This window comes from Protopterus annectens, chromosome 16.part0 (genome assembly GCF_019279795.1).
Source record: "Protopterus annectens isolate FY-2018-M chromosome 16.part0, PAN1.0, whole genome shotgun sequence".
NCBI classification, from domain to species: Eukaryota; Metazoa; Chordata; order Ceratodontiformes; family Protopteridae; genus Protopterus; species Protopterus annectens.
This window is the reverse complement of record NC_056750.1, coordinates 755,850,813-755,871,248: the sequence shown is the minus strand read 5'-3', so window position 1 is coordinate 755,871,248 and position 20,436 is coordinate 755,850,813. Positions and strand designations below refer to the sequence as shown.

At 38.2% G+C, this 20,436-nt stretch overlaps 1 long non-coding RNA gene across 1 annotated transcript in view; it reads right to left on the bottom strand.

Annotated features, from left to right (window-relative positions):
* Positions 1 to 20,436, bottom strand: part of LOC122790370 — a 717,669-nt gene that overhangs the window by 309,222 nt on the left and 388,011 nt on the right. Inside the window, exon 2 of the long non-coding RNA XR_006363007.1 lies at positions 19,646 to 19,713. This is a non-coding gene — a long non-coding RNA (uncharacterized LOC122790370). The remainder of the gene's footprint in view (positions 1 to 19,645; positions 19,714 to 20,436) is intronic.

Genomic DNA, 20,436 nt, shown 5'->3' with positions numbered 1-20,436 from the left:
TGGTAGCTAGGGGTAACCTTGTTTTTCCCGAAGGGTATGACTATGCATTTTTTGGCGTTTAACTTCAGGCCATGGCTCTGGCACCAGTTATCCGTTTCTGTGAGGCCCTTCTGGAGGATATCTGTGTCAGATGTGTTTCGACTATGGCCCAGTTTGCAGTCATCTGCAAACTTTGTCAGCCATAACCCTCCTGTGTTTGCTTGTACTTCAGAAAAGTAGATGCCGAACAAGAGTGGACCCAGGATTGAGCCCTGTGGGACACCACTTGTGACAGGCTTGGAGTCTGACATGGCTCCAGCAACTCTGACCCTGTGGGTTCTGTCACTTAGCCAGTTTGCAACCCATCTTGTGATGTATGGGTTTACATTCAAGCTGAGGAGTTTTTCGATGATACCTGAGTGGGGTATTGTGTTGAAGGCCTTTGCCAGGTCGAGGTAGGCTGTATGGACTGCCTTTCCCTCATCAATGGCCTTGGTGACTGTCTCGAAAAAGTCAACCAAGTTTAAGAGGCAGGATCTGCCTTTGACAAAGCCAAACTGGGTTGGATCCAAAGTCTGCAAGTTCCCTATGGCTTTATTTATGAGTTCCATTATGATCCTCTCCATGGCTTTGCAGATAAGGCTTGTCAAGCTAATGGAGCGGTAATTTCCAGGGTCTGTGGAGGCACCGCCCTTATGAAGTGGGACCACAGTCACCATGCGCCACTCCTTGGGTACGTATCCTGAGGTGAGGCTAAGATTAAACAGCTGTCCTAACTGTGGGTTTAATTCCTCGTTGAGTTCGTGAAGCACACAGCCGGGGACACCATCCGGTCCCATGGATGCTGTGTTTTTGGCCTTAGTGAGGGCAGTTCTTACCTGGGTGTTGGAGATGTTTGGGGGCTACAATCCTCTGGAATAGAGATCTCTCCTTTGGGGAGGGGAGAAGTTTGCACTGAACCTGTCAGCCAGTATGTTGGCAATGTGTGTAGGTTCAGTAATTTTCAAATCATTTTGAACTAATTCTGAGCATATCTGGGAGTTTCCTCCTAGGTTTCTAACATAGCTAAAGAAGGCCTTATGATTGTCTTTAGAGTCCTTGGCGATTTTTCTCTCAAAATTTGCCTTGGATGATTTTATGAGAGCTCTTAGTTTTTTACTTATAATGATCAAAGGTGTCTTACCTTTCAAGGATTTTGCTCTATCTTGTAGTAGCTTCCTCCTTTTGTTGTAGAGCTTGTTTATGGCTGGGGTCCACCAGACTGGATGCTTGCCTTTGGTACAGAGAGTCTTAGTTTTGTTTGGGATTGCCTGATCCATGCAGTCCTGTAGGTGCTGGTAGAAGGCATTTGTAAGTGATTCAGCGGTTTGAGTAATGTTTACCACTGGCTCAGGGGCCTTAAAGGAGACCACACTAGTTTTTAGAAGTGTGAAATTGGCTTTTGAGAAGTTTTTCACTGTGGTCTTTTTGTTTCAGGTGGGGCGGATGAGGACCTCCAGCGAGATTAGTTTATGATCTGATCTCACCAGTGAGGGGTATACTTCCGGTGTTGAACATTTTGATCCCATGTTCGTGATGATGAGATCAAGTATGTTTTCTCCTCTTGTGGGGATGGTGACTAGTTGTTCCATGGCATTTGAGTTTATGAACTCCAGGAATCTTTGGGTTAGAGAGTTCGGGCTGAGTAGTGTTCCCAGTCTATATTAGGGTAGTTAATGTGTTACCGGCTTGCTATAGTTTAGTAAATCTGTACTGCATGACCCAGTTCATCATTTGCCTGGTATACTGCCTGCTTTCAGTGTTTAGAAATACCTGCTCAATCAACATCTTTGCTCACATTATATAAGTATGGAAAATGAACATCAGCTAAAACAAATAGTGCGTTACAAGCAAACTCAAATGCAGGTTCTCCCAAGCAAACTTTAAAAAGATATATTTTTATTTAACTCACAACACAGCACACCCATACACACTCTTTATGATGTTGGGAACAGTCTCTAAAAGTAAACCCCTTTTGGAGTTCACCAGACTTCCTTTTCACTGTGGATGATGCCTTAGCCTAGAGATGCCACTATGATCATTAAGCTTTCTTCAGAAAGGGCAAGCACTTCTTTTCTGTCCAGACCTCTAAACTGACCAGATTTTTGCCTCATAGTTTTGGTCTGTTCCTGATGAAATTTGTGGTTTCTGGAAAATCATTGGGATGATCCGAGGATTGAAGTCAGTAAATAAAGACATACATTTGAGTTTCAGACTTCATATCTTTCAGTGAATGCATGTTATTCTAGCAACCTTCTAAGTTTGTAAGAGCAACATTTAAACTCTGCCCCTATTTTTGGGCCTTTGCCCCCCCATTATGTTAGGCTCTGCCCAGATTTCTTGCACTAACAGGTTGAGATGTATGTTCCTGTGCCTTTTTCAGGCTTCTCTCTCTCTTTTTCCTACCTTCATAACTGCTTCATTCAGCATACCCTCTCTGCCTAATGCAAAATTTCGTCTCTCTCTCTCAAAACGACATTCATATTCATTGAAGAAAAAGCATTCCTATTTAATGTAACAGTGCAACAGATCACCTACAACTGCATTTCTGATATAGACACCATTTATACCACCATTTACATACAATTCCTCTATTTTAGTCACATGTACACTAACTGCTGAAAGCTTGCGCTATATGCTACAATGACATCATCCCACCTTGCATCTCTTATCGTTTTGCCTTTAGGATGATGTGTGCCCAAAAGAGGACATCTGCTTTGTGGTGTGATGAGCAAGGCCCATTCTATACCTCACCCTTGAGCCTGTAGTCGTCCTAATGAGGTCAGGGCTCTCTAATTTTTCTATTACTTTCCCAAGTCCATTGACTAGTCTACTGCCTTTGTTTATATTGTTCAGCATCTGACAACCACAATGACTCCCACTTGTTCTGCTAGGTTTTAAGACTGCTACTCTGAGGTTTCTGCACTCATTTTGTAAACTATGTATTTAATCCACCTTTATACTACTTGTTGTATATCATTTTTATGGGGCTTTGGTATTCTGTGGAGTTTTAAATTAATGTTTTAAAACATCCTTAATTACCATGCCCCCATAAGATTTTCCAGAACCAAAGCACAACCCTCCCCATGGCTACAGAAAACCACTAAGTCAGAAATGAAAAACAGGGATAAAGCCTGGGAGCACTGGCGCAAAACCAAAACCCCCTCAGCTAGACAGAAATTCCTAGAACTAAGCAATAGAGTCAAAAAGCTAATAAAACAGGACAAATTCCAATACTACCAGTCTGCCCTAGACTCCTCACAACACAGCCCCAAACAATTCTGGTCCTCCATAAACTCCATCCTCCACCCAGGTAAAGTCAGTACACCTCCTCCTAACATCCCTCACTCCTCAGAAAATATTGCTACCTCATTCAACACACACTTCACCCAAACCATACTATCACTAGCTAAACACAACCCCCCTCCCCTCCAACCCACACCTTCAACTAGTTATCTCCCCACTGCCGCCTCTTTTTCTCCTGTACCTACCTTCAACATAAAAAAACTCTTAACTAAACTTAAACCCACCAAATTAGCAGCAGACAACCTCCCAAGTGAATACCTACAAATCGCAGCTGATGCACTGGCCTACCCAGTATCCATCTTGATTAACCGATCTCTGTCAGAAAGTTACATTCCCACACTGTGGAAAGTATCACATATAATTCCCCTCTACAAAGGCGGACCCTCCACAGAACTAACCAATTACCGCCCCATAGCTATTCTCTCTCCACTCTCCAAAATACTAGAGAGATGCATACACTCTCAGGTCTCAGACTACCTCCTTACTAACAACCTCCTTTCCAGTACTCAGCATGGTTTCCAACCAAACCATAGCACCACCACTGCCTTACTCTCCTTTACTAACACTATCCTTCAGCATAAAAACAATAGCTATCTCTCCTCTGCTACTTTCCTAGACCTATCTAAAGCATTTGACATGGTCCCACACAAACAACTTATCTCTGTCCTCTATAACCTATCCTTCTCACAATCAGTCACCAACTGGTTTCAGAGTTACCTGTCTGACTGCCAACAATCCGTTGTATGGCAGAATGACATCTCTCCCCAACTACCTGTCTCCATAGGGGTTCCCCAGGGATCCATCCTTGGACCCCTACTCTTCTCCGTTTACACCAATAATCTAGCCTCTGCCACCAAACATGGCACACTCATACAATACGCAGATGACTCGACCATCATCTGCTCAGCCCAGTCCCTACCAAAACTGCAAAAAGTCACACAGGAAGCCTTTTCCTCTGTTGAAACATGGTTATCCGATGCCCAATTAATACTCAACCCAAACAAAACTAAACTACTCATCTTCCAACCCACCAAACATACTCAAAACAACTCTCACTTTAACATCACAGCAAAAGACAACACCACTATATACCCAACTGAACACACCAAATTGCTTGGAGTGGAAATAGACGAACTAAAATTTGACATTCACATATCCATGACCATAAAAAAGTCCACAAAAAACTAGGAGCATTATACAGAAATAAGCAATTTCTTACCAAAGCAGCAAATATTTCAATAGCAAATTCCCACCTTATCTCCACCCTACTTTATGCCTCTCCAATATATACCAACCTAAGGCAATGTGATCTAAACAAGCTAGAGACCTGCTACAACAAAATCGCCAAATTCACCACAGGGGCATCCTACCGTAGTCACCACTGTTTCTCACTTGCTGAACTGGGCTGGCTTGAATTCCCTCACATCCTTCAGTGGTATCAACTCTCACTCACCCACAAAGTAGTAAACCATCCACTAAATGTCCCATCCCTCCAGAATCTACTCCAACCCTATTGCACCACCAGACCACTAAGATCCAGCAACAAAAATCACTTGCAGATCACTAAAGCCAATAACTCTGCTGGTGAAGCACTATTCTCTTGCGCCATAGCCAAATTACGGAACTTACTCCCACCCACAATTACCTCCGTACCATCATGCACCCACTTCAAAAGTTTACTAAAAGTGCACCTAAAAACATGCTGGCTATGCCCTTGCAACTCCCACTCTAATATCATCCACCCCATCCAACCACTACCTTTCTTTCCACTCCACTAACTACCTTGATTATAGCAAGCTCAGACGCCCATAAGCCTAGTACTTATTATACAGCAGGAACTTCTCATTGTAACATTTATTAATGTCAGTTATGTACTTCACAGATAAAGATTCTAGTTGTCTACTGATGTACTATGTTCTTCATCTGTAAATATGTTGTAAGTAATTGCTATGTTAAATTGTTAATCAATATGTAATCCAATGTAACTACTGTCTATTTTACTGTGGAGCTTTTCTCCCCGGGCCTCCGTCCAGTCGGACACTCCCGGTCAACAAATTTAAATAAATTAACCTCTTGTCCTGAAAAGTCTAACCCTAGTTTTGTGCTGATACTGCAAGTGTGTACCCCACCAGTCGATTTGCGCAGATGTAGGCTTGCTATGTGTTTAACTTCCATTTTCCTCAATGTAGTGCAATATTGGAGATGGTATACTTTATTTGTGGGAGGTGCAGCCCCCTTGAAAAAATGTAAAAACAAATTCTGTTGGGTCATAGGCATGTGGTGGGCTTAATTAAGGCAGCCCTTGCCACTGCGCAGTTGGTGGGGTATGCACATACGGAATTGACGGTTTTGTCAGGCAGTTCTGACATGTTCTATCTAAAGTGCTTTGCTAACAGGTAATGCCTCACTCACACTGGTTACTTTTGTCAGCAACTTCACTATTTTGAGATGTTCAGTTAAGCGAGCTCTTCCATGTGTTCTTTTATCTTTCTCAGTAAAATAAGTTTTATTATACTCACTAAATTAGCTTTTTGACATTTAGTTTTGACTTTTAAAGCATATGATTCTCGCTGTCCTCCAATAGATTGAGTTTTGGTACAGGTAACAAGAATACTTCCTCTTATTACACAGATGGTGTTGTGCAGAACTGATGCACCCACACTCATGTTTTATACCCTTTTTTCTTCTAAGTTCCTTGTTTTATCCTAGGTACATTCTTGTTATTTGTAGTTTCATACTATATAACTTGTCATTTACTTTAGCTGGGAGCCCATGATTGCTACTCATTTTGAATTTTGCAGTTTTCTATTTCTGCATAATGTCATTCTATTTTGGACTTGCTACTCTGAGGAGCATATCATCCTGACTACAGAAACTGACTTTTCTGTGCTTTAAATATAAGCAAATCTATTTAATGCATGCTGTTGTGGTCTCTTTCTACAGGCTTACTTAGCCCGTGATCCAAGTCATTTCACAACTTAAAATATGGATAATATGAACATCTTTGTTAGCTATATCCCCTACTACTTCAGCTATATTTCCCCTTGATCTCATTAGGATTAATCTTTTAACAACATCCTGTAATAATTTAACTGGATTACATGAAGGTCAGACACCTCTGGAGTTTCAAGTTCAGTTTCTCAAAAGATAAAAGGTACTGCTTTTTCATCTACCAGCACAAGCACTAAGGTCTCATTACCTAACACTCCTATGAATGGCAAATCACACTTATTCTCTAGTGTTAGTTGCTATCTTGGCTTTATTCAAATGTTATTGTTCTTCTCTTTCATGAATTTGACACACAGAGCCCATTTAATTTTGCTTAAAGCTCCAGAATTTTGGCTCGACAGGAATATACTGAGCTCAGTTCAAGGTTATTTTGGTTGTCAGTACAGGCTACCTTTCCATTTTCCTCTCCTTTGTGAGGCCCCCTCCCCTGTTTCTGAGTGACTGACCACTACCCTTTTACCCTCTCTGTTTTGTTCATCTTTTGTCTCTGAGACAAATTACAATCCTCTCAGTTCCAATTCCTTCTCAGGGTTGCTTTCTCTCAGAAAAGGGTACCTTTAAACACACTTTTTGTCCATTTTATTTCTTCTTACTTATAGAAAACTGGTTTTACACAGGGTCCTCTTATCTGAAGTTAGTGTTTGACAGAAATGGATTTAGATCTCTGATTGAGTACTGTTTTTCTGTGTTGAGTACTGTTTTTCTGTGTTGAGCTATCTTGCTGTAGTCTTTCATATTATAATTCTTCTCAATATCTGCTTAATGTTTGAAATTCATCCTTTTGGGTATTTTCTATTTTAGCTTGACAGAACTTCTGAAATCCATCTCTAGTGGTACATTCTGCATACCAACTTCACTCTCAGAATACACTTTCCAGTGAGAGAGAGACTTCAGTTTTTTAGTAAATTCATCTCCCTGATTTACAACAGTTTCCAGCTATAATAATACTTTTACTCTTTGCATTGCTACGTTTTCTTATTATAATTACATTTCTAAATCTCTGGTTTGCAATATTGCTTGCAAAACGTCCTTTTTCATTGCACAGCTTTTATCTAAAGCTATGGTGCCCAGACCCAGGGATGGAATTGTTCCACTGTAGCTCAGCACTTATTAGGTTGATAGTGGACTGTAATGCCCCTTCCATAAAAAAACAGCAGTGATCTGTAATGACAGAAAAACCAAACACCAGAATAACATTGACTCCTCAAGCTACAAGCTTGACTCACAGAAATAGCAGCTGAATACAAATTCATCAGATTAAGTCTACACGTGCTGACAAACGTGCTTAGCCAGTAAATAAGGGAAAGTTATCTTCAGCTTGCATTTTTTTACATCAAGTTTGTGAGTCAACATTGATCCAGTCGGGTTTGATTATAATGCCCCTTTAGATATTTACCTGTCTAAAGATATCTCATAACTGGAATGTTTTCTAACTAAAAAAAATCATGGGTTTAAATCATAAAAACTGTGGAGATTATCTCAAAGCCTTGCTTCTTTTCTTGATGTTATACAGGCTATTGGAAGATGACCTCTGCCTCATGAATACAGGGTCATAATCACAAGTCAAATGGTGTCAAACACATGCTAAAGGAATCTAGATTTGTTTTGCCAAACAACTAGAAAATACTGGCAGAATAGGTAGGTTTCACTCCTATGGAACAGTCTTCAAGGCCACATAAGGCAGAGTATTAACTTTACTCTGTTCAAACTTAATTTGGATAAATGGATGGGTAAACCACAGACTCACCCCAGTTTAGCAGCACTGCTCCATATACATTGGGAAAACATGTTATCGCCCCCAAGATATACCAGTTCATCCCCTTTTTGGATTTTTGCATTATAAAACATAAGGGTTAATTACCATGGAAATGAAAGGCTAGGCTCTTTATGATCCTCACAGACCAATAATTTAATAAGAACCTGTTAACCTTCACAATTACACGTTACATCTGTGCATGGCATTATTAGTTCTCCCAGTAGAAAGTCTATAACTGGACGTTTTATTTATTCGCTTACAAACTTGTTTACTTACAGTATAAAATGTATTTTCCTCTGAAAAGTAAATCTATTTTTTTTCAAAATTTGTTCTGTAATTTATAAAGAGTTATTAATATTCATAATAAATTGTTTGGCCTTTGAATACTGTATGAATGGAGAAGGAAAAGAAAAGTTTTGACACCTGGCAACCTTTATAATAAAGAACACATCTCTAATTTATGTGATAACAGATATTGTGAATTATTTAACTAGCATCTATAAGATCAAGTTAATTGTTAGGGATTATCAATACTGCTTACATTATGAATTATATGCATCATACTGTACTGACATTTTTCATAAGTTTAATTTTCTCCCCAGAGTTTGCATACTAGGTTTCAACTGTACCATCCACATCTGCAGCACATGGAGAGGATAATTCATAATGTGATAGTGAAAAAAAACATTTTTATCCAAACAAGGATGACTTTTGGTTAATCTAAAATAATGAAAACACAAGTCTTTTCCATGTTTATTTGGATGACTCCCACTTTAAATACTTAATGTTTATTACCCCATATCAAGGGTGGACCACAAAAATGCTAGTACTGTTCCATGAGGTTAAACACTGTAATTTAATAGGGCTCAATAAATATAAAACCTTAACATTTGTACTGTAAAATGTCAGTTCCTACTGTATCGTTTGCAATTCTCTTCATTCATCCCTTAAACAATTCTAATGTCAGAGGTTTAACGCATCATATAGTACACAGTTAGCCACCCCATTGAACTGAAGTACATAAAGTTACACCACAGAGATCACTGAAGATCAATGTGGCATCTCATCTTAATTTGGGGTATAGTAGAATACCAGGGGGCTGCTCGTCTCTTATTTAAAACAATTATAGTCTCACACAGCTCCTCACAGAGAGAAATGAAGTGATTCCACAATCTCTAAGGAGTCAGCATTAACAGACCATTCAACCCAGTTTGAATGTGCAGAGCAACCTCTGGGACTTGCAGATTAGAAAACCATGCTATTTGCACTGATCAGAAAACAAACCCAATAACTACTGACATCATTAACAATCACATGGCAAGTTAAGCAAGGTGGAAATAGGGGAGGCAGTATTCTACAGGAAAAGGATAAGACTTTAGGAAAGTCATTATGGAGGTGAAGGTGGTTAATAATTTATAATAGAACAATCCTCAGTAGCTATATTATTTTGAGAAGAAAATGATGTGCTTATGAAACTTGACATGGGTATTTTTTGCAGTTTGTCAAGTTTGGAATTGGAAAGGTGATGAAAGGGAAAGGAAAACAAATTCCATTAATGGGTGCAAGAAACATGAAAGAGAACATGTTTATACTAAGGGATATTAATATACTGAGAAAACACTAGCTGTTACTGTAGTCCAAAAAATGTCGACGTTAACACTCAACATGTAATATGTTCTGACTAGTGATGCAAGTGTAGATGGAGGATATAATCTTACGATCAATGTAAACTGTCACAGTATCAATATTTTACAACCAAATGTTCTGACAGCAGAATGCAGCGAAACTAAGGTTGTGAAGGGTGTATCATTACGAGTATTTGAGTGAACAATCGTCATGTGTCATTAAAATGAAGTGAAGCAAACTTGACTTGATGGAAAGGCAAACAAAAGATTTATGATTTGCTACAATGACTCTGCAGCCTTGGAATTAACTGTATTGTTTGAAGGAGAGCTTTACTTGTCAAAGTTTCAGTGACTATGGTTAACTGAGAAATTTGCATATTCAAGATTCAAATGAACATGCCTCTGAGGGACCAGGTAACCAGATTCTTAAAAAAAAATTATAGATGAGATAATGTTAAGCTGATGTTTACTAGACCATGTGATTAATTAATGAAGCTTTTATAAGCTGGACAAAAATTGAGACACAAAAAGGGTCTGTGCAGGGGACATTATGAATCATTACATAAAAGAGCAGTTTTACATTTTAATCCTTTTTTGTTCAAGTTGTCCTTAAATCTTGTGGTAAAATAACCAGAAGCCCTGTTGGCCTCAGTGTGTTGAATTATTTAGTTCAATGCACACACCTTTGGTACAGCAATGTCCCTGTTTTCCAAGGGATATTTTGTCAGCCATCATCTATTACATGCTCCATTTCAGGAAGAGGACATCAACTTCATTGCTTCAGTGAGAAGACTGATGCTGGAGGGTTTTCAGCATTGTTTAATGCTAGATTTCAAGAGCTCATTCAGTCTGGCAGAAATGGGAGAACAGATTTTTGTATATTTTCACAGATAAAAGTTTTATTCAGGGATGAAAACTATTTGTTACTTGATTACTGGAAACATTATTGCCATTCTGCTTTTATGGATCATACAAATAATGCCAGTATAAGATATACAATTCGTAATTGACCTTAGCTTTTGTGTTAATTTCATTGGTTTTGATATCAGTTTTATACATCATTGTTTTAACCAATATGAACATTTCTCATGTAGTTCTACTTATGGAATGAATTTTATGAAGTCAATTATTGGATAGTTTCAGTATCATTCTTCCGTGTCTATTTATTTTGCTGTTCTCATCTCTAATAGTAGCTGGTTTCATTTTAAAATGATGGCAATCTATGTTTTCTTGGATTAATTTACCTGTTTCACCTAATGAGATTTCCATATCAGACAATGCTGCTTGATTTTATAGAACTAATCATCTCAATTCATGTTAGATTTAGATTTTAAAATGTCCCCCACCCCAGAGTTGTCAGTGGTTGTATAAATTCTTGAATTCCCCTAGACCAACTGTTTTAGATAAATTGCCATTTTCTGTTCTCCTTGGCATGGATCTTTGAAGATTTTCTTATTTTATGTTTTTAAAAAAATGTAGCAATTTCTGAGTTCCATTCTTTATTTATGTATCTGTTTGAGAAGGTGTAGTATAGGCTAGAGTTTGGCAAAAGTCTCTCCCAGCCTCCATTTTTGTACTGAATAGCTTCAGAATAACTCTTAGTACTTGGCATCCATCTTCAAACCCTCACATTGTATTCTACCATGATAAAGTAAGTTTCATTGTTCCTTGCAGTATGTAGATTCCGAGTCTGATAAGGTGTGTAACCCTATCAGCACTAGACCTCAGAATGCAGTTCTCCTTCCTAACAATACATTCCCAGAACATAGGGTGACACCAGCTAAGAAAGTGTAGATTACACCAACAGGTATAGAGTATCGGACCTTGCTTTCCTCCACAGACAACCAGTCCACATCCTCAAGTGTGATGCATTCTAAGTTTCTACTGACTAATCCATCTGCCTTGTGTTATGTCCTATTACCTGTACAGATTGTGATGGTCTCTCTCTGAAACAGGAGCATAAAATAATGAATCATATTCATCAACACATTCTGACTGTGCAAGTCCAGAGACGTTGTTACTGGCAACAAGAGTAATCTAAACATTTTCGGGAATACATTTTGTTAAAAACAGTTGAAATAAATTTAAAACAATGCCTTGAATTAAAGGCAAATCACATGTTATAAGCAGTGACAATTTCATTAACATCTTCAATAATGTATAAAAAAAACTAGAATCCAAGCCAGATATCTCAAGGGTTATGTGTTTACAACTGTACCATTTGAAACTGATACAACAGTATTTTCAGCAATATTGCACAACAGCAGTAGACTGTAGCTCTAACCTGTTCAGTATTTATGACAAGAGAGAGTTCAGTGTCCAGTTAGACTGCAAGATACCCAAAGGAAAGGATGGTGAGTAAATTCATTTTTGACACAGATAGCAAAGGAATTACTGCAAAGTCTGACAGGGGGAGCAAAGTGCAGAATCTTACATTTAGCAAACCTGATCTTGAGGTGCTTTAGTCAGGAAGGGTCAAGTAAGAACTGTGAAATCCTTTGCCCTGTTATGTCCTGCCACCTGCACAGGCGGCAATGGCTGAGGCACGTGCATCACGTGCTATGCTATTTAAAGTGGTGATATCCAGCACCAAAGATTCGCAAGACATGCAGTGGTCATCAAACTCTCCTTCTGTCATGTTATTCAGGGGTAGAGGGCAGGAACTTTGGATATCAACAATGTGAAGTTTCAGATTGTGATACAATTCCCAGTACTCTGTCTTCTTCAGTGTCCCAAAGGAAGGCATAGTACTCCACTGTGTACCACATATTTCTGTGCTACACAAGGGGAAGAAGCACCATGTAGCAGGATAGCGTTACTCACTGCAGCTCGCTAGGGACTAATGTGCCTTAGTAAGTACCCGTACATCACTATTTGTTAAGGTGCTTTACAGGTTACTATGCCGTGGTCTCAACCACCATGCCTCTAGGTCATTCAGGAAGGCATAGTATCATGTACACCTGTACTACACAAGGGGAAGGATCACCCTGTAGCAGGATAGCTTCACACAGTGCAGCTCGATAGGGACTAATGTGCCTTAGTAATTACCCACACATCACTATTTGTTAAGGTGTATTATAGGTTACTATGCTATGGTCTCCAACCACCATGCCTCTGGGTCATTTAGGAAGATGATTCATTAATTTGGATTGACGACAGACCTAAGGTCATTAAAATACTATGGTGCTGAAAGCTTTGTGTTGTGTGTGTGCATGGTGGTTGTGTGGCTGAATCACGATTTGGGGACAGGGCAATAATGGCTGTGGTCACAATTTGCCCTGCACAACATGGAATGGCACTGCCTATAGAGTTTGTTCTGCATTGAAAAAGTGTTTTAAGAAAAAAATGTGTTAACATGCTGCTTATTTGCAGGGAATATGGATCACTATGGTGCCAAGTGCAGCTGTTTGATTATAGGCGGCTGGAGTCCCTGGTTTATCTAGTTAGGATCATCGACTACAACATGGTGCTGTGTTACTGAATCATTTACAAAATCAGGAAGGAGAGACAATTGTATTTATAATGCATAGCCAGAGTAGGATGGCAACACAGTGGAGTAAGTCTGAGTACAGTATCTTAACTCACTGTGTATAATATTTTATGAATTACAAAGAGCTTTGATATGTCATTTTCTGATGTGCTTACCCTGTTTTGTACTGCAACTTTTTTATAAATTGTGTTGAGAGACTGGAAACAAAACTGAAAAATGTGTTTATTTAGACATTACTCTTATTTGTATGTCTAAGGTAAAGCAAGAATATTTTGGGAGCATTATTGTATATGGAGCAAGTGAGATAAGGAGATAGAGGGGGACCAGACAAGAGCCCACCTCACATACTATTCAGATCAATCAGGGATGAGATGGTGGAATTAGGTCATCAACAGCAATACTTAAACATTATCTAGATTAGTTGCCTTGAAGTTCAGAAATAAACGTTCACCAGAAATAGCACAGTAGAGTGCAGTTTGTAACCAAGTACATAACCTGTTTTGCAGGACAAAATGAAGTAAAAAATATCCAGACACAGAGGTCAAGTGGGATAGATCATTCTTTTTCTTTCACATTAAAAAATTACCCTGATAATCAGCATTCGTGTCAGCATTACCAAAAACACCAATTAAGCCGGTATGTAGCTGTAGGAAAGTTGACGACCCAAATGTGAGTAACTGAGTGCAGCAAGATGGTAACAATTTGCCAGGGGATAACTTTCTAAATGTTGCACAATACTAAGCTCAGTAACAGTCCATTTATTTAAAGCAGAAATACTGAAATAATTATTTCTTCCATCATACATCAAAATAGTAAACTGTTTTTTACTACACTCTCTTTGATCAGTGTGTCCCCTAATTGCTCCTTTGAGCATATTCTGCCCTCACTGTCCGTTGAACATCAACTCCTTCCTATCCAATTAACCCATTCATTACCCTTAAACCAGGAGAGAGTTGAAAAAGAGGGACTGATATTTAACAGCCATTGGGGGCAATTTGTATTATTTCTAGATTTCCCATGGTCCTAGCTGTGCACACTTAGTTATGTGCCAGGAGGTGCATGTAATAAGCTGTCTATAAATATGTCCCCGTATTTCTGTAAGGGGCATTCCTCTCTAAATATCCTTGCGCCTTTCCCAAAGAATGAGCGGTGGTCCTAGAAGTCCCCAAAAAGGATATCAACCCCCAAATTCAGTGTGAATTCCTCCCATCCCTGCAAAGATGGGCAAGTGAATTATAATACTTCATTCCAATTCCTGTCTTCCTGGCTTCAGTTCTGCAACTGCTAATCAAAACTTGGTCACCTGGGTCACAGTCAGAGCTTCTTCACTCTGCACCATGGAGTCAAGCATGTGTCCCATTTGCTCAATGTGGTCAGGTTATCGCAGTCAAGCCATTTCATCAGAGACGGCTTGTGGCTAGCCTATCATGCAAATACACAAGGAAGAAAAACATACTTAACCAGATGTTTAACCCCTTCTTATTAAATGAGATTTTTGCTGCTTTTTTTAATAATTGCTTAAAGTTATGAAGAGAATGAATCTATACAGATACCTGGAAAACTACCAACTGCAAGTGTGTTAATATGCACCTCATTCTATAAGAATTACTTCAGTTTCCGAGCACACTTCAAAGTTATTTTATGGCTATAATAGGTTGGAGAGTACTGGCCATTACATGCTCAAGGTACGAAGGACAGAGCACTGAAATTGCACTCAAGGTAGGTGTCAGGTTTTAGGGATATTGGCAAAAACTTATTGGATAAAAGTACAAAGCAGACCTTAGCCAAGCTAAACACTCAAGTCATTATAAAATCATAGAAAGCACTTGCTTTGTATTGGATTTAGAGAAGGTTTATTTGTACTTCAGGTAGAATGTTCTGGTTTACTATCACATGTTCGTTTGTCTTTTAGACGAACGAACTATGTGCGAAAACCACTTCCCGGAACAGTTAGGGCAATCACCACAATGCTGAAGCTGACATGAGCGAATGGCTGCTGTTGTCAGCTCCAACATTGCAGTGCAGATCGCACTATAGTGGGGATGGGGAAATGTACCCTTACCCTCACTGTAGTGCAATCTCGGAGTTTGTATATATAAGTAGGGGGTGTGTGGGGGCGCAGCCCCCTACAAACAGCTGTTGTAGTGTGTTGTGTAGGTAAGAGCATTTCAGTGTAATCGACATTTTCGACATTCGACTGCACTGAAATGTTCCGTTCGACATTAACATGGTTCGGTGTCCAGATTTCCGAACATTTGGTCAAATATGTAATAGTAAACTGAATGTTCTAGGTGAGATAAAGGACCAAACATCATTCCATTAAGGAAGCTACCATTTTGAGTCTTATAAGCAAAGAACAGGAAGAATATTTATGATAAACACATTTTAAACCTATTTGCATACTAGTGTAAGGCAACATCAGGTTTTTAACCCAATAATTTTTATCAGAGTCTAAATATGCACATCTTAAACGTACATTTAAAGATACTAGTCCGAGAACATTTATATACAGTTAATAAAACCATGTAATTTTCAAACTGGGAAACTTACTTTCTAATTGTTAAATAATTTGGTTTGATAACTCAAAAAAGTAACATCATGTTTCCATTACTTAATAACTGGATACTTTTGTGAGTTAAATATGTTGTGTGGTCTAAGTGTTTACCTGGCAGTTATCATACTGGCGTGTAGTTATTTTTCAAATAGTTGTACTTTAGTAACATATAGTATAAACTTGTTAGTTTACAGCATATGTTCCTTCATATATTAAGAACCAGCCTTAATGTATTAGATTTCATTACAGTACATTCTATAAGCATCTCATCTTTTCATCAAACTGCATTCTTTTAACATTTCAACTCTCTTGCATACTACTAAGCACAATTATACAAAAGCTAAACACACCCAAGATACTCAAAATTCAAAGATGTGTTTTATTTCAACAGCAAGCAGCAACACTGAATAGATCAAGGTTTAGAAATTGTTTAGAGTCTGTTGAGAGTTACATTATTAAAGTTTGGCACTTTTTTATTATCTATAATAATACAAATAAACCCTTAAAGGCTAACATTTTTTAACAATGATATCAAGCATTTTATATGAAGTTAAAAAGACTTGTATTGTATGCCATTACAATACAATTCCCTGATTGATATCAAATGATTCAGACATATCTGAGAGTCAACTGCAGCAAAATGTACATTCTAAACTGGAAATGAAACAAGCGTAATGCACTTCAAGGAGAGGTGACGTCTGCTGGCAGTGTATACACTTACACTGCATTGTAATCTAGGAAATAAAAGTATGATTGAATATAACATTATCCAAGCCAGAAATGTAAGAGTCTGGCATACTAAAATGCTGGGATGAATTGTGAATATTTTTTGGAACAGATCATAGCAATTTCAAAGATTTGCATTCTGTTAATGGAATGACTCTTGTATGTATGAAAATCAATGACAAAATTAATTATTAATCACATTACTTATTAAACAGCTAAAATAAATTGCAGCTAGAGGAAAATCCTGTATACAAGTGGAGTAAAAAAAAGTGGATATTGAACTAATGATCAACCGTAATAAGTAAACGTTTGAACTGAATGATTGAAGTGAAAATCAATGCAAATAAATACAGTATTAAAAAACAAATTAAGAAAGTTGAAAGTGGACTAGATAAAGAAGATTGAACAAGAGTACATTACTAGAAAGTAAGAGCCCAGAAAAAGAAAAAAACATTTAAAAAGATTATTTAAAACGTTAATGCAAACTACAGTACAAATTTGTCAAAATGGCACCACTGCTTTTACTGCATAAGCAATAATCTACAAATATGTGTAGCTATATTTATAACGATATCTTGAGATATATGGGAGCAGCACTTTCTGTTGAAATGGAAACATGTCACCTGGCAGAGTCAGTTCAATTGACTGAATATCAGCTAAATGAACTACACTAGCTTCATTACAGCAAGATCGAAAAACAGATGAGGTTGGGGAATATACCCTTTTCCCCTCCATAATGTCATCTCAGAGTTTTACACAAGTAAATCGGGGGTGTAAGTTGGGACTTGGACCCTTGCAAAAAACTGCATGTGCATATTTTTCTCTTTTTGCAGTCCTTTGTGGATCAATGTTTAGGTATTCGATGAGTAGGTGTTCATCATTCTAGGATTGGCAGGTTGTTCCTTTGATGAAAGTTACTCTTCCATGTATAATACACATCAAACAACAACCCATTTTTCCAATTTTTAAACACGGGGTCAGGTTGTCACCTCAGCAGTGAATCATCTAGATCCAAGGTTTACACTGCCTGGTGGCTAGCCCGGCAGCAGATATACATATATATATATATATATATATATATATATATATATATATATGGGTCTAGGACTATTCACTGAAAGCGCATTTCACTGAAACACATTTGACTGTGCACAATTCACTGAAAGCTCTATTCACTGAAAGTTATATATGGCCTTTTCCCCAATGTAGTGCGACCTTGGAGTTAGTATATACAGTAAGGGGGTGTGGGGGACGTAGCCCCCCACCTATTCAAATATTTTGAACTCCATACATGTATACTTCAATTCCAATAAATTACTCTTTTCTGAACATATGCCCCACACACACACACTCTTACTATACATATACTAACTCCAGGGTCACACTACAGTGGGGAAAAGGCCATATATAACTTTCAGTAAAATGTGTTTCAGTGAATTGTGTTTTCAGTGAATTGAGCTTTCAGTGACTTCTGCACAGTCATTTGACTTTCAGTGAAATGTGCTTTCAGTGAACCAAACTAGATGGGGGGCTATGTACCCCACGCACCCCACCCCTCAACTATATATACTAACTCCAGGATCACACTACAATGTGGAAAAGGGCATATATCTTTTACTTGCCTTACAGTACTCTACATGTTGCCACTACTGCTGGCAACTCACAAAACATCCACCATATTACTCACCATAAAAATGTAGAGAGACATACCCCATTTAGAAACACTACAACATACTATTCTATATGACTACTGGTATTCTGACAGCAGTGTAAGCTGCAGTCATTCTTTTTATCACAAGCAAGTAACAGGTGAATGGAAACTGACATGTCTATGGCTTATCATTCAGTGAAATTAGATTCAGTCATCTGATTTTTCGGTAATTTGAAAATTAGGTGATTTGGTCTCGGTCAAACAAAATTCTGTCAAGTGAATTTTAGGTAAAGTAGATCTCTCTCCGTCTCTCTCTCTCTCTATATATATATATATATATATATATATATATATATATATATATAGATATATATAGAGAGAGAGAGAGACAGAGACAGAGAAAGAGAGCTGTGTGTTGGTGTATATGTAATAAATACATACATAGTTTAGTAGTGCTTTCACAACTAAGCTTTTTTGGATGGCTTGACATGCAGCACTTCTTACATCTGTATATTCTCATCCATTATCTTTACAATTGTGCCCTTGCAGCCTTGCTCTACAGGGACGTATGATGGGTCACAACTGCAGCAAACAGGATTTCTGATTATGGTAACTGTAACCTATGAGACTATGCTTTCATCTAAAGTTTTCAAACAAACTTGAAATATGCTGCAGACTACAGAATAAGTGGCCAACAAACACAGTTTACAGGCTGCCCTAATATCAACTTATATTGTGACATCATAGAAGCACAATACAAAGAAATGGACTAAGATTTTGTTGGAATCACAGGAGGAGGACTGAGGGGAGCCAAGTTTTTGGGTGTTGCTGTCGATCAGTGAAAGCCAGGAAGGAAGCTGACCTCCAAAAAAGATATCTAATACAAACCAAAGCTGAGCACTTCAAATCACAAACATAGTCAGACTTCCAAAACATTAAGTCACAAATCATAATTACACACACATGCGCGCACACACAACACACCCAATGCACGCACGCAACGCACGCGCACACAATGTGCTTAGATTGGGGAAAGGGGCTCAATTTTAATGAGCTTAGTTTGTGACTAGATAAACTTTTTCTCTGTCACCCCTGGGAAAGAAGGATCCCGTTCATTGTGTGCACAGTCTTCATGAACTGGTACTGCTCCTTACTCCCAATCACCTATGACTAACTGAGGAGTCTGGGTCATTTGCCTAACAACCAAAATACGAGTTTACTAAATGTACAAAAGTTAAAAGCAAAAACTCATCACATTTGAAATACAAAACAAATATAGATAGATTTATTTATTTATTTTTTTTGCACAATGGCACATCTTGTGAGAAGAATCCAAACAAATTATTCTAACTTAGAGGACACAACTTTGAGGGGAAGAACAGAATAGTTTCCAAAGACATGTAAGCTTGGACCAATTTGAGATCAATGTTTTGAATGCTGAATTCCTTTATGGACAGAATCCATGTGGCCTACCCTTCACATAATATTAATACACAATTTCTTCACCTACCTCTGTCACTGGATCCATGCCAATTACACTCTGCTTCTAAAGGTAGATGAACACCTCAGAATGAAACTCTGCCAAAAAAAAATACTTCAATGAGTGTGAGCTGCTGTCCACTATTTTGCATGGATTCAGTCAAAACAAGAACATGAGAAGGCCGTCCTCTATGTACATACTTAATTCAGAGTAAAAAATAAATAAAAGCCTGCTGTCTATTCAAAGCTTCCAAGGCTCTTAATATGGTAAATCACATAATGCACAGTTTCAGGAATTATTATAAGCTGGTGTTTTGCCTGAGTGGCAGACTATTTCTATATGACTTTCACAGCCAAATAATATAATGCTTAAATTATATCAACATCTGTCACTGTTTGTGTCCCCAAACATATGTCATAGGCCTACATCACTTTTTTTAGTCAAGTTTATCTATTGCCCCTTTATAAATCACATCACAATGATGATGTGATATTACTAGAGCTTCTAGCTTTCAGGAAATGGATAAAACTGACCACAGGCCAACCTTGCAGATCCTAACACATAGTTTAGTAACACAAGCCTGCTAATTAACTTTAAACTTAGTTTGGATTTGCTACTTGGTATTGCAGTAAAGCTTAATGAGCTGACAGTTGGATGGCCATTCTGAACGATTTGAAAGTACCAGCACAGTCCAACATTTTTATGTTTGGCTTGGCAAAACTATTAATTGAAGACCATATTCCATATGTCCCTTGTAAATTGACTCCATTCAGCCTGAAGGCTGACACAGAGCATTATGGGGTTTTTAACAAGTTGTTTCC